We start from the raw sequence: 7,378 nt of genomic DNA, 5'->3' as shown, positions 1-7,378 counted from the left end.
GGCTCCTGAAGGTAGCATGGAGAAGCACAGAGACCTCTCAGGTAACTCGGGGGTAGGGTCCTGTCTCGCCTTGGAGCACCAGGGGTTCCAGAGAGAACAGTCAGGAATGAATGCGGAGCAAGGCCAGCCTGTCACAGCAGCAGGAGGCCTTCTGCTGGGCATCGGAGCCTTGGTCTTCCTCCTCCCCTGCCGTCCACCCCTGGACTCTAACTCTACTGAGGTCTGGATTAACTTTGCAGGAACTTAGGCCTGTCCTTTAAACTGGTCAGGTGACTCCTCAAGGCAGCCAGGGCAACAAGTCTATTTGAACAGCAAAGAAACCAAAACAAACACACGAAATACACCTGCTTCCTCCCTAGGGGTGGGGGACGAGGCTTCTATAGGATTTCCTCCCCACCCACCAGGAGCTCAGCACCCAGGACATGCTACACCCGGATTGGGGGAGGCCTTGACGGTTAAGGACCTATAGGAACCCGGAGGGGAGAAGGTCGTGACAGCCACACAGACAGCAGGTTCTAGAAAAAGTGATGATGAATATTCCAGTTGCTTATTGAATAACAAAGAACAGGAGGAAAAAGGGTGAGTACGTAAACACAGCAGTCCATAAGCATTCTGATCAGCGTGGACACAGTGTGGAAGGGGGAGGGGAAGAGGCAGGGGGGCTGGGCTCAAACCCAGGCCCCCAGAGGCCACCTTGTCTGTGCCAGCAGCTGCGGATTTGCATGTGCTCGAGGTGTGAGGAGCTGCTGTGGGAGAAGCAGGAAGGGAGGGGAGGGGCAAGGATGAGGGGGCCAGAGTCCTGGGTTCAGTTCAGACTGCCCCGTGTCCGGGAGAGGGTCACTGGCCAGCCTGGGGTCAGGGAGCCAGTCCTGTCCGCTTCACCCGCTGCGTCCCAAGGTCACAGTCTTCCTTCAGGCCTCCAACCAGCACTTCCCTCCTTCCTTTTCGGCTGAGTTACTTCGGGGTGTCTTCTGAGCACTCCCAGCTGGGACCTGTGTAGAGTACAGGGACCCTTCCTCCCCAGTAATGAATGGTCAGGCCCACACGGCCTGGGTTGGAATGTAGGGCAGCCATTCCGGTGTCTTCTCTTTGCCCTCCTGGTGCTGCCATGAGGGGTCTGGAGCCCTGGGATCCCTCCTCCTCCCCTAGTCAGAGCGGGGGCCCTCGGTTGCTGTATTGGAATGGGTTATTGTGTGTGTGTCCTTGTGTCTGTGTGGGCATGTGTATATGTGCTTGTGTGTGTGTTGGGGGCTTTCCAGGTGGATCAGTGGTAAAGACTCCATCTGCCAATACAGGAGACTCAGGAGATGTGAGTTTGATCTCTGGGTTGGGAAAATTCCCTGGAAGAGGAAATGGCAACCCGCTCCAGTATTCTTGCCTGGAGAATTCCACGGACAGAGGAGCCTGGTGGACTATAGTCCATGGGGTGGAAAGAATCAGACATGACTGAGCATACACATATATTTGTATTTGTGTGTGGATTTCTGTTGCCTCTATGTACTTGTGTGTGTCTGGTGGACTCCAGTCGCCCATGGACACGGCTGAGCATGCACACGTCCATGTCTGTGTGTGTCTGTGTCTGTGTGTGCATTTGTCTGTGTCTGTATATGTCTGTGTGTGCATGTCTGTATTTCTGTGTGTGCCTGTGTGTACATGTTCATGTGCATCTGTGTATATCTGTGTTCCTATGTGCAACTGTGTCTGTGCTTGTGTTTTTGTGTGCATCTGTGTGTGTGTGTGTGTGTGTGCACACATGGGCCCAACCCCTGCACTTTCGAGCCCCTCCATGGCCGTGCCCCCTGTCCTTCCCCGTCAGGCTCTCAGTGGGGCTGTGGGGCTTGGTGGATGGGCGCCAGGCAGCTGGGCCTGGGGGAGTGAGGAAGGAATAGCAGCTGGTACAGGCCACTCCCTGGGGAGTTTTGGCAGAAAAAGGAGGAAAATAGAAGTCAGGGAAGCTTGGGGTCAAGGGAAGAATTTTCTAGGGGAGGGGAGACTTGGGAATGTTTGAAGCAGAGAGGGAGGGACATTTGGAAAATGCTGGTGATTGGGGCGAGGAGTGAGGCCAGTGGGCGGGGCGGGTGAAAGGGGCCGAGCGTGGACAGTGGACGTCAGCACTGCTGCGGTCTGTCTCGGGCCAGTCGCCATGCCCCAGATTGCTTACACCCCCAGCATCCATGCTGTCGATGTCCCCAGTGAGCGGTGACCAGCAAAGGGCGCAGAGAGAAGATGCCAAACACCATGCCCAGGCCGGGAGCTGGTCTCTGCCTTTAACAGGCTCAGCATCTCCTGGGACAAAGACGTATCAGCCTCCCGCGCCTGAGGGCTTGCCTGGCCCATGGGTCTTCACTCCTCTGCCACCCTTACCCTCATCCCTGCCCCACCCCCGCCCCACCCTCTCTTCATTGGAGAAAAATGAGGCCAAGCGAGGTTGGTAATTTGCCCAAAGTCACACAGCTGGCAAACAACAGAACTAGGACAGAAACCCAGCGCCCTCTGACCCCAGTGTTCGCGCTCTGGGTGAGGGTAGCCCCTCTGGGAACTCTGACTCCGTTGCCTGCTTGACCTCCTGTCACTTTGCCCACTCCTGACACGGCCCTTCACTGTCCAGACCTCAGCCAGGCCATGTGCCAGTTCTGGCTTTCCCACCAACTCCCGGCCCCGGCTTCTTCCTCAGGACCTCAGGATCTTCTCCCCCCAGTTCCCGTTTTCCTCAGGCTACCAGGTCTCTGGGGATGGGACAGACAGGTGTGTGGGAAGTCAGGCTCTGAGGAGGGGGCTGATGACTGGGCGTTTCCAGTTGGATGGGTCAATGTCAGATCTGATGGCACCCGGTAAACTGCGTGGTGGGCAGTCTGCTGCAGAGAGAAGATGGGAAGCTGCTTCCACAGCTCATGGAGGCTGGTGCTGCAGGGAAAACGCCCAGAAATCAACAGAAAGGAAGGAAAGGTTTGCCAAGTTGCTGTGAGGGATGCTCACGAGAAGACTCTTGAGAGTCCCTTGGACTGCAAGGAGATCAAACAAGTCCATCCTAAAGGAAATCAACCCTGAATAGCCTTTGGAAGGACTGATGCTGAAGCTGAAGCTCCAATACTTTGGCCACCTGGTGTGAAAAGCCAACTCATTGGAAATGACCCTGATGTTAGGAAAGATTGAGGGTAAGAGGAGAAGGGGGCAACAGAGGATGAGATGGTTGGTCGGCATCACTGACTCAATGGTGAATTTGAGCAAGCTCTGGGAGATTCTGAAGGACAGGGAATCCTGACATGCTGCAGTCCATGGGGTCACAAAGAGTCAGACTTGACTGAGCGACTGAACAACAACAAGTGAGTGTCTGGTCTAGGTTAGGCATCAGGAATATGCAGCAGGTCAGGCCAGCAGCCTGGGAAATACTTGGCCCATTCTGATTTTCACTTTTCATTGTTTATTTCTAACAAATAGTTATTTCACCATTGTAATTCTTAAAGTTTTTAGGAACATGCCAGAGAATGACTTTGTTCTGGTTTTTAGACTCTTGACTTTTGGTTGCAGAGAGACAGAAGCCAATTAGCTAATCACAGTCATAGGCTGTCAGCCAGGGCTTCTTGGAGGGGCCACCTGCAGGATGTCTCCAGCCTGTACTGTTCTCCAGCCACCCTGGAACCAGCATTTCACTCTTGCTCATGGAGACCCTGAGCCTCCCTGACTCTGTAGCACACTGGTTTTTCCACCACATCTGATCCTTTTTTTCTTCTTCCCAACTTCTTCAAACCAAGTCTCCTCTCTGATGCTAAAGAGAATCCCCTCTCCATATCTAGATGCACCTCCAACTGGTGGCCCTATAGCTGTGCTGACAGTGGGGGATGTAAGGGTCCCCCTGACTCTTCTCCACAGTCTCTCATCTCTCTTTTCACTTCCAAGGTTTGGTCCATTCCTGCCCACACACTCTGCTCCCTTTTCTGGCCCCTGCCATCCTTACATCCTTAAAACATTTTACCTTAATATGTGGTCTGCTGAGTCGCTTCAGTCGTGGACTCTTTGTGACCCCATAGACTGCAACCTGCCAGGCTCCTCTGTCCATGGGATTCTCCAGACAAAAATACTGGAGTGGGTTGCCATGCCTTCCTCCACAGGATCTTCCCAATCAAGAGACTGAACCTACATCTCTTGAGGCTCCTGCATTTACAGGTGGGTTCTTTACCACTAGCACCACCTGGGAAGCCCCTTTACATTAATACACTTTACAATCAGCTTGTGAATTTCTATAGACACTTTCAACTTGGTTGAGATGACATTGAATCTACAGCCCAATGTAGGAGAACTGATATTTTTACAGTGAACATGGCATTTCTTTCCATTTATTCAGACTTCTAAACTAACACCCCAAAAAGATGTCCTTTTCATTATAGGGGCCTGGAATGCAAAAGTAGGAAGTTAAGAAACACCTGGAGTAACCGGCAAATTTTGCCTTGGAGTACAGAATGAAGTAGGGCAAAGGCTAATAGAGTTTTGCCAAGAGAACACACTGGTTATAGCAAACACCCTCTTCCAACAACACAAGAGAAGACTCTACACATGGACATCACCAGATGACCAATACTGAAATCAGATTGATTATATTCTTTGCAGTCAAAGATGGAGAAGCTCTATACAGTCAGCAAAAACAAAACTGAAGCTGTCTATGGCTCAGATCATGAACTCCTTATTTCCAAATTCAGACTTAAATTGAAGAAAGTATGGAAAACCACTAGACCATACAGGTATAACCTAAATCAAATCCCTTATGATTATACAGCGAAGTGAGAAATAGATTTAAGGGATTAGATCTGATAGAGTGCCTGATGAACTATGGGCAGAGGTTTGTGACATTGTACAGGAGACAGAAATCAAAACCATCCCCAAGAAAAAGCAATGCAAAAAAGCAAAATGGCTGTCTGAGGAGGCCTTACAAATAGCTGTGAAAAGAAGAGAAGCGAAAAGCAAAGGAGAAAAGGAAAGGTATACCCATTTGAAGCAGAGTTCCAAAGAATAGCAAGAAGAGATAAGAAAGCCTTCCTCAGTGATCAATGTAAAGAAATAGAGGAAAACAATAGAATGGGAAAGACTACAGATCTCTTTAAGAAAATTAGAGATACCAAGGGAACATTTCATGCAAAGATGGGCTCAATAAAGCACAGAAATGGTATGGAGCTAACAGAAGCAGAAGATATTAAGACAAGGTGGCAAGAATACACAGAAGAATTATACAAAAAAGATCTTCATGACCCAGATAATCACAATGGTGTGATCACCCACCCAGAGCCAGACATCCTGGAATGTGAAGTCAAGTGGGCCTTAGGAAGCATCGCTACGAACAAAGCTAGTGGAAGTGATGGAATTCCAGTTGATCTATTTCAAGTCCTAAAAGATGATGCTGTGAAAGTGCTGCACTCAATATGTCAGCAAATTTGGAAAACTCAGCAGTGGCCACAGGACCGGAAAAGGTCAGTTTTCATTCCTATCCCAAAGAAAGGCAATGCCAAAGAATGCTCAAACTACTGCACAATTGCATTCATCTCACACACTAGCAAAGCAATGCTCAAAATTCTCCAAGCCAGGCTTTAATAGTACTTGAACCATGAACTTGCAGATGTTCAAGCTGGTTTTAGAAAAGGCAGAGGAACCAGACCTCAAATTGCCAACATCTGCTGGATCATTGAAAAAGCAAGAGAATTCCAGAAAAACATCTGTTTTTGCTTTATTGACTATGCCAAAGCCTTTGACTGTGTGGATCACAATAAACTGTGGAAAGTTCTGAAAGAGATGGGAATACAGACCACCTGACCTGCCTCTTGAGAAATCTATATGCAGGTCAGGAAGCAACAGTTAGAACTGGACATGGAACAACAGACTGGTTCCAAATAGGAAAAAGAATATGTCAAGGCTGTATATTGTCACCCTGGTTATTTAACTTATATTCAGAGTACATCATGAAAAATGCTGGGCTGGATGAAGCAAAACCTGAAATCAAAATTGCCAGGAGAAATATCAATAACCTCAGATATACAGATGACACCACCATTATGGGAGAAGGTAAAGAAGAACTAAAGAGCCTCTTGATGAAAGAGAAAAGGAGAGTGAAAAAGTTGGCTTAAAGTTCAACATTCAGAAAACTATGATCATGGCATCTGGTTCCATCACTTCCTGGCAAATAGATGGGGAAACAGTGGAAACAGTGGCTGACTTTATTTTGGGGGGCTCCAAAATCACTGCAGATGGTGATTGCAGCCATGAAATTAAAAGATACTTACTCCTTGGAAGGAAAGTTATGACCAGCCTAGACAGCATATTAAAAAGCAGAGACATTACTTTGCCAACAAAGGTCTGTCTAGTCAAGGCTATGGTTTATCCAGTAGTCATGTATGGATGAGAGAGTTGGACTATAAAGAAAGCTGAGCCCCGAAGAACTGATGCTTTTAAACTATGGTGTTGGAGAAGACTCTTGAGAGTCCTTTGGACTGCGAGGAGATCCAACTAGTCCATCCTAAAGGAGATCAGTCCTGGGTGTTCATTGGAAGGACTGATGTTGAAGCTGAAACTCCAATACTTTGGCCACCTGATGTGAAGAGATGACTCACTGGAAAAGACCCTGATGGTGGGAAAGATTGAGAGCAGGAGGAGAAGGGGACGACAGAGGATGAGATGGTTGGATGGCATCACTGACTCAATGGACATGGGTTTGGGTAAACTTCGGGAGCTGGTGATGGACAGGGAGGCCTGGCGTGCTGTGGTCCATGGGGTCACAAAGAGTCGGATGCGACTGAACTGAACTGAAATATGTTTTTTAAAATAATGTATAATTTTCTGCAGAGAGGACTTGCACATCTTTTGTTGGATTTATTTGGCATTTTTGAAGTAATTGTAAACAGTAACATTGCAGACATTTGTTTCTGGCTGGTATTTAGAAGGAGTATGTTGTCTTTCCCTCCAACAACCTTGCTAAACTTGACAATGCTAATAGTTTATTTGTAGATTCACTTGGGTATCTACAGATATAGTCAGAGTCTTCCCTCTGTGTCCTTGGGGGATTGTTCCTAGACCCTTTGAGGTTATCTAAGTCCACGGATGCTCAAATCCCTTACAGTTGGTCCCATATATGCGGGTTTAGCACCCATAGCTCCAAGGGGCAACTGTCTGCTAGTTACAAGCAGGTTTTAGAATCAAATTGACTTGCTTTTGAATTCTAACCTCAGCATTTGCCAACTGCAGGGCTTTGAGACAGTTGCTTGGTGTTTCTGAGGCTCATTACTCCCTTTACAGAATGGGGACACCATGTCACAGGTGAACAGTGGTAAGGAATGAATGGCGTGAAGTGTGTCCCTCTGGTGGCAGTGCTGGTCCTCCCGGGTCTCCATTTACATTA

The 7,378-nt window shown here is 48.4% G+C and overlaps 1 protein-coding gene across 2 annotated transcripts in view; it reads left to right on the top strand.

Annotated features, from left to right (window-relative positions):
• Positions 1-342: 342 nt before the first annotated feature.
• Positions 343-7,378, top strand: part of CDRT4 (CMT1A duplicated region transcript 4) — a 29,525-nt gene continuing 22,489 nt past the window's right edge. For both annotated transcript variants that reach the window (XM_027975466.3, XM_027975465.3), the window contains exon 1: positions 343-579. The gene's annotated coding sequence lies outside the window, so the exon portion shown is untranslated. The remainder of the gene's footprint in view (positions 580-7,378) is intronic.

The sequence above is a fragment of the Ovis aries genome, chromosome 11 (assembly GCF_016772045.2).
Source record: "Ovis aries strain OAR_USU_Benz2616 breed Rambouillet chromosome 11, ARS-UI_Ramb_v3.0, whole genome shotgun sequence".
NCBI lineage: Eukaryota > Metazoa > Chordata > Mammalia > Artiodactyla > Bovidae > Ovis > Ovis aries.
This window is presented reverse-complemented; position numbering and strand designations above follow the sequence as displayed.